Below are 7878 nucleotides of genomic sequence, written 5' to 3' on the forward strand. Positions count from 1 at the left end.
GGGGCCCTGGGAGGGTGCGCCCCAGGCTGGGGCACCCAGGCTCCCCGGGGCCCCAGGAGCCTCCTGACCAGAGGATGGGTGGGGCTGTCTCCTCAATGCACCCTTCAAAGGAGGGCAGTGTCCCTTTCTCTTTTAAATGCCAACTTATCTGCACGGGAATCTGTTAGCAGAGCCCTTTTCTTGTAGCAGCTCCCCAGGGAAAGTATCCAGATTCCAGGGGGAGAAAACGTCTTTGGAAATGAGCAGCTCCCTCTCTCTGTACCACTAGTCTGGGGAGGGGGGTGGCTCAGTGACCTTGGGGCCCCAGGGTTCCTGGGGGATCCCTGCAAGACTACGGGGGGAAGGGGGATGCCAGGGGCCCAAGATCCCTTCCTACCCCTGTCCTCCACATCGCTGCCTCTATTGATGGTCTCCCCCGCAAAATCCTGGGGTGGTCCCCCTCACCCGCTGTCCGTCTTTGACCCAGCATTTGGTCTCCTCCAAGCTAGCTGCCTCTCCTCCTGGGGCGCAGCAGCGGAGGGGACAAGGAAGGGGGGAAAAGAGGCTGCCCGCCCCGGTCAGCTTGCAGGGCCAGGGGAAGGGGTGATGAAGCGCGCCCCGACACGGGGCACAGTTTGGACCCCCGCATCCCTGATTCCGAGACCGGCGTCTACCTCCCACCGCGAGCAGGCCTTCCCCGAAGGAGACGGCAGGCTGAGCCCCCGCCTGCCGAGGGGAAGGAGCTGGCCCTGCCCTCCCATTGATCCTCCCCCGCCCCAAACTCCCCGGCCTGCCCGCGATGCCCCTCGCCCGCGCCCCTCCCCGAGCCGGGGCGGAGGCGGCCAGGCCCGCCGGCCTGCATGGCGAGGCCCGGCCGGGGGCCCCCGCACTCACCCATGGAAGAGGCGCCGGGAGGCCGGGAACGCGGGCGGTGCGGGGGGCGCCGCGGGCCGGCCGGGGGCGAGCGCAACGGCGGCGTGGGGCGGACGCCGGCCGAGCGCCGGGGGAGAGGCCGGAGCGCCGCGGCCGCGGGACCCTCTGCGGCTAGAGGCGGGGCGGGGCAGGTGGGCGGTGGGAGGAGCCGAGCGGCGGCCCCGCCTTCGGAGGGCGGGACTCCGTGCCCCGCCCCCTGCGCCCCTCAGCCTGGACCCCCGCTGGGCAGAGCCTGCCCCCGGGTGCGGGGCATCTGCGGGGAGGACGCGACCCATCCTCCCTCCCCACAACGGGAGCCTTCCCCTCCTCTCTGAAAAGTCGTGGGTGTGACCAAAGGCCATCCCTCCGCCCCTCAACTCCCTCAGCCTCCCAGCCACCTCAAAAGAAAACACCTCTGTTTTTGATGTGGTCTGGAGACATTTTCTCAATCCCCTGGAAAGTGGGAATGAAGGCATTTTAGACAACTCTGCTATTTCTCCTGGCCCCAAAGGTACCGTCTAAGTGGAAACGGTGCCTTCTTGTAGATAGGCATGCAGGTCAGGACAGATCTCTGCACCCTTTGTCCTCCACCCCCAGCAGAGGACCCTCCCCTCATTTAGAGATGCTGTCGGCTGTGGGGGTCAGGGTTCCATAAATGGAGTGGGCTTGGTGGCTACCGTTGTTTTATTACTATCATCTCTGTGTTGGTTAGCATTTTAAAAACTTTATGGAAGTATAAAATAAATATGTACAGAACAATGCAGCTCTCGTGAGTACACAGCTCAGAAAATTTTCACAAAACGTATTTTTACAAAATAACCAGCACGCAGGTTAAGAAGCAGAGCACCACCAGCCCCCCTGCAGAAGTCTCCCTCATGGGAGCTGCCAGCCACTCCCCACCCCCCAGGGGATGCTGTCCTGACCTCTGTTTCAATTAGTTTTGCCTGGTCTTGTACTTTATGTAAATGGCACCGCGAGATACTTGGACAACATTTTAGTGTTTACAAAACACTTTTCACTTCAGAAATGGAGCCTGGGGGAGGTGGCCAAGACTCTCCCAAGGGACTCAGAGTTCTCCTGAGCCTGCGTAGACCCCATCCCACCTGCAGGTTGGTGCTGGGAGGCTCCGGGTAGATGAGATCCAGGTATGGAAGACCCAGTTTCCCATGGGACCCGGGTCTCTCTCCCAAAGTGTCCCCTGGCCCCTTCCCCAGCCAGAGTAGGGTGCCTGCCTTTCTACATGCATCTATTTCATGAGCTGGCCCTGGGGATTCAGGGGTGACCAGAACCCCATCCCTGCCCTCAGGGACTTGTGACAGAGGGAACTGTGATGGATCCCAAGTCTTCTGGGTTCTCTGGATTCACTCAGCAAACATACAGCAAGGGTCCTCTGAGGGCTCACCATGTATCTAGCCTCAAGCTGGGCACTGGGGACCCATTGGTGACCCTGACAAGTCTTGAGGGCCTCATGTAGGGCCCAGCACGGCCGGGGCGAGGAGGCTGAGGGAGCAGCTGCACAAGAGGCCTTGCTCAGTGTTCCGAAGCTTCCAGGCTGAGAGGGAAGCGACAGCACAGTGTCCCCCAGTGTCCCCCAGTCTGCTGTTTGTGCAGTGGGAACCTGGCGTTCTGAGAAGGGCCCCTGTTAATTCTCAGGACTCTCAGGCGGGCCCTGCCTCACTCAGTTCACAGAATCACACAGTTCTGATTTCCCTCTCGGAATCTCAGCTGTCTGAAGGGCCAGGGATGCCTGTCCTGCCTCTAGCCCGGAGGCAGGGGCAGCTGAGGGGGAAAACAGCCCTGTGAGGACCCTGACGGGGTCCCTGGGGTCAGCGATCCTGCTGGCCCTGCCCCAGCCCTGCCTGTCAAGCCGTAGCTGGCTCAAGGGTCGGGTGGGAAGCAGGGCTCTTCTCCACCACCCAGCAGCAGCTCCTCTGCCATCTGGGTTTCCAGGGACCTGGAGACGGCAGCCAGCTTTGGGGGAGTTTCCCATGCACCCTGCCTGAATCTGGGGAACTCAGCCAAATGAGGTCTGCTTGTAACCCTGAGTCCCTGGGTTCTCACAACTCAGGGCCTGGGGGTTGGGTTCTAACACCGTTTGTCCCAAGACTTCTGGATTCTGGTCCTAAATTCAGCAGGCTCTGGGCTACTTACGCCACCACAGGGTCCTGGAGCTGCCTTGCCAGCCCTCTGGGTCCTGCCATGACCGCCCCAGGCCACAGCCACTGCAGGGCCAGACTCCCCTCGGCCACCGTGGGGTGGTCGTGGGGTCTGGAGTTCTTTGTCCTGGTTCTTCCAAGCACTGGAGTTCTACCTGGCTAACCTCTCTGGCCTCTAGCATCCCCCCCACCCCGCCGCCCTCCCACCCTCCCCCAGCCCCCCCTCCATTTTCAGTTCCCTCAAGGTGCTCAGTCTGCTTTCTAGACGCCCCCTCTGCGGACTGCTCAGGCCCAGCCCCTCTGGAATCTAGTTTCCCTGCACTCCACATGAAAGCTACAGCCTCCTAGAGCCCCTAGGTATGCTTCTCTCCCCAGAGACTCCAAACACAGGAACGTCGCTGAGGACCCTGCTAGCTCTCAGGGCCCAGAGACGGGCCTCTGGGGGCCAGGGAGGAATCAGGCATCGGGACGGGCTGTCCCCACCCCAGGCCTGCCATGGGCTCCCCTCTGACAAGTTGCCCGGTTTGCAGCCCTGCAGAATGGGTGGGCGTGGTAAGGGGGAGATGTCGTACCAGGTGGTACATACCCTGGGCATAGTTGATTGGGCCAGAAGTGGCCGCCTGGGCCAGTCTGTTCAATTAGACTTGCTCTCTTGAGAATTTGAATTGAGACGGGCAACTCCTATTGGGCCCTGGAGCCCTGAGGTCACAGAAAGTCAGTCCGAGTGGGTACGCTCCCAGGGGCCGCCTCTACCACCTGCCCTCGCTCCCCCCACGGTCCCCGCCCCGGGGTACCCCTCTGGCTGCTGGCCCTTGGCCAGCCCCAGGCAGACCTGGAACCTGGAAATTGCCCACCCCCAGGGTGCCAGATGTTGTCTCTCCGGGTCTGAAGCAGCCCAGCTGCCCTCCTGGCCTCCTCGGGCCCCTGCGGCTCCCAGCATCCTGGGGAAAGCCAGGGCCCCTCAGCCAGGCAGACAAGCCCACATGCCAGCGTCCCCCACCCTCTATCTTAGTCACACGGTGCCGTTTTTCCTTCTCCAACACGATCTCTACGACAACTGGCCGACAGGGCGCCTGGGCAGAAGCCGGCCGGCAGACATGCTTTGCTTGGCAAAGCACAGTGCTTCAAAAGAATTTGAATTGGTTGCCAACTTTGAAAAGTCAGATTTCACATAAAAATCCAGATTTCTGGCTTCCATGGACAAACCAGAGGAGCCTGGCAGCTCTGGACCCATATTCCTGATGGCTCCAGCTCCCCAGTTGTGTCTGCCTTAGACTGGCACACACCCTTCCACCCTCCACAGTCCCCACCACTCCCTATCGCCTCACTCCAGCCCCCTCCCTCTGTTACTCACTACCTCCCCTGGGACGGAACTGAGCTTCTGACCGCGGCCCAGCCCTTCCTGGTTCTGTTCCTCTGCCTCTGCCACATCCTTCCCATCGCTGTCTACTGTCAACTGACATCCTGCCCACTCTCTAAGGCCCAAGTTGAATGCAGCGACCTTCCGGAAGGCCTCTTGATCTCAGAATATCCAAATTCCAGATGAGTTGCTCCCTCCTAGATCCCACTGTCCTGGGATGGGCCTTTGAATTGACCTGTTATTTTGGACCTATCTTCCCCACCAGACTGCTCCAGAGACACCTGCCTATACCCATAGCTCTGACCTACTCAGCACCTGCTGGGCACCCTGTGCTTTTCACACATGGTCTCATTTCACTGTCAAACCCTCTGCAGCATGGGCTAACCCCAAAGGACAGCTGCTGGCCATTGTAGCTACTGAGCATGTGCGATGGGGCTCATCCAAATTGAGATGTGCTATACATGTGAAATACACAGCAGATTTTGAAGATTTCGTGCAAGAAAAAAAAAAAAAAACAACAGAATGTAAAATCACATTGATGCGGACTTCCCTGACGGTCCAGTGGTTAAGACTCCGTGCTTCCACTGCAAGGGGCGTGGGTTCAATCCCTGGTTGGGGAATCAAGATCTCACATGCCGTGCGGCACGGCCAAAAAGTAAAATAAAATAAAATCTCATTGAGGATTTTTTAATATGGATTACAAGTTGAAATGGTAATGTTTTTGAAATAGACTGGATTGATTTAATATACTCTTAAAATTCATTTCACTTGCTTGTTTTTAGGTTTTTTTGTTTTTTTGCTTTTCGTTTTTAATGTGGCTAGTAAAAAAATTTAAATGATGAAAGTTCTAGGGGATAGCACTGTTCTAAACAACTGAGAGAAGAAAGTATGTTGATTGTTGCCCATTTTGCAGATGAGGAAACTGAGGCCCAGAGGGTTGGGCGACTTGCCCAAGGTCATGCAGCTAGTGAGTGATGAGGCTGGGACTTGAGCCTAGGACTGGAAGACTCCCAAGTCTGTGCTCCCAACCAACAGGCCACACTGCCCCTATGGCGCCCCCATGGTTCCTGACGTGGTTAGGTGCTTGGCACACATAAAATGATCCCCCCATTGTCACATAAGACCCCCTTTCCCAGCTGGCTGCAGGCTGAGACAAGCGTACCACCCTTGTCACTCCTCAGGGGAGCCCCTCACCTCTGAGCACCCCCTGGCATGATGAACCTCAAGAAGACAGAGCTTCCCTGCCCATCACCTCCCAACCCCAGGCCTGGCCAGGCAAAGGCTGCCCCTCCCAGGAAGCAGCTCTGGCCTTGAATGCCCCCTCCCACGCAAACCCAGCCCTCCTGGGAGCCTATCTACGGTTGGGCAGCGGCTGCGGCCTGTGCTAGGGCTGAACCCCGTCATCAGGGCAGCTTGCAGAAGGGCAAGATTTGACCCAAACCTGCCCGAGAGCCAGAGGGGTGTGTCCTGGGCAAATGGCTGCTGACCCCAGGAACCATCCACCTCTCCCTACCCCAGACTCTGGTCAGAGCATCACAGGTGGCCTGGGAAAGAAATGTGGTCCCCTTCCCAAAGCCCCATGTAGCATTGTGGGGTAGGGCCGTCAAGTGGGGACCCAGCTGGAGGAAGGAGCCCGGACCACGGTCTCTGATGCTGTCCCTGCCTGCAGCCCAGACTAAAGATGTCATCGTCCCCTGGAGCCTAGAGACCCCTGAGCACTGCCCCGCCCACCCACACGCCTCGGACTCAGTAAGAAGAGGTGGGAGGACACATTCAGAGTCCCTTTCCGGGGCCCGAGAAACCATCCACACAGTTCCTGCCCACAGGCCTGGAGCCCGCCAGCCACTTCCTCTGGCCGAGGCTGCTGTGGGCACCTGCCCATTTGCCCACTGCCACGGGCTTCCCCCCAGGCTCCTCGGAGGAACAGAGAGTGGCTGTGAGAAAAGCAAGGGCAGGACTGCGGAAAGGGGCGAGATTCCCGTTCGGGACAATCACGGTCCGGGCACGAGCCCCACCCCATCGCGCTGGGACCCACCACCCACCCATGCTGGGCCCAGGCCAGGGGCTGGCAGGGTGCAGAGGACAGAGCCCACATAGACAGCTGTGTGCCCGCTCTCCCACCCGCCTGCCTCAGCTCGCCCCCGAGGCCGGCTCACGCGCCGTGACCCACGCACCGTGTGCTGGGACCTCTTTCCCAGCCGGGGCCAAGAGGCACGGGGTCGTGATGGTGGGCCTGGTCCTGTGGCTCCGAGGCGGAGGGCGGGAACTGTGGATCTGGGTACCACCGCTCACCACCCCACTGAGCCTTGCCTTCCCTTCCAGAGCAAAGGAAGCGGCCACCAAGAATGGTCCCTGCCTCCAAAGGTGGGCGTGAAGATGCTAGGAGCCAAGGGAAGTCTTGGCACGGGGCAAGTGCCCACTAACTGTGAGCTGTGAGGCCCCACAGATGGCAGGGACTGCTTGCCTGGAGAGGCTGGGGGCAGGGGAGCGGGAGCGCGCTTCACAGGGGTTGCCCCAAAGCCCCGGGGATGGGTGAGGGCCCAGCAGCAGGAAAGCTTGGCACTTTGCAGTGACTGAGATGAAGAGGACAAATAGCAAGAGGGGGACAGACCCCTGCTTGGCCTCCCTGGCTTGTGTCTGGGACTGGCTGCGTGACCTCATGCCGGACCTCAGCCACCTTCCCTCCCTCAGTAGACAGGAACCTGCCAGGTGAAGCTGTACAAGCAGACAGGACTCAGTCTGCCCCCCAGGCCACTCCCCCAACCCACCCTCTGGTTCCAGAACAGTGCCCGGCTGAAAGAGAGGGGGAGCTTTCTGCCAGGCTGGCCCGCGCCTGCCCCATGCCGTCCTCGCGCTTCCCCCTGCTCCACGCCCTGCCCAGCCTCCTGCACAGGTGGGCGCTGTGCCCACCCCACCCCTCCAAGCAGCCACATCCCTCCGTCCACTTTGGCCAACGGGACAGATTGCCCAGAGGGGCCCCCTCTCAGGTTCGACAGCTGTCGTTTATGCCCACCAGGCATCCATTCTCCCCCTTGAGAGCAGCATTGCCTGCCCTGCTTTGTGGAACCCGTGCCCGACGTGGTCTCTTTCTGTGGTGGATCCCAGGCCTAGCCATCACTTTCCGTGCCCTCTGGTTGCAGGGAGGGGTCAGGGAAGGACCACGCCAGGCTGGGAAGTTGTGTCCCTGAGAGGCTCCTGCTTCTCTAGGCCTGCGGCCTGGGGTGGGGGCATGCCAGAGCCTGGGGCCCCAGATGAGGCCAACAGAGGAGAGAAATGAGGCCCGAGACGCCGCGCCCTGCTGGCTTCCGCCAGCCAGACCTGGGCTTCCATCACTGGCACTGGTGTCCTGACAGAAGCGGAGTCGCCAACCCAAGGCTGAACGTTCTGCTGGGCCACTCATTAGCGGAGCTATGATAAAACAGCAATGATAACAGCCAGCATGGACCACACCCTTGTTCTGTGGCGTGCGGG

The sequence above is a fragment of the Phocoena phocoena genome, chromosome 1 (assembly GCF_963924675.1).
Source record: "Phocoena phocoena chromosome 1, mPhoPho1.1, whole genome shotgun sequence".
NCBI lineage: Eukaryota > Metazoa > Chordata > Mammalia > Artiodactyla > Phocoenidae > Phocoena > Phocoena phocoena.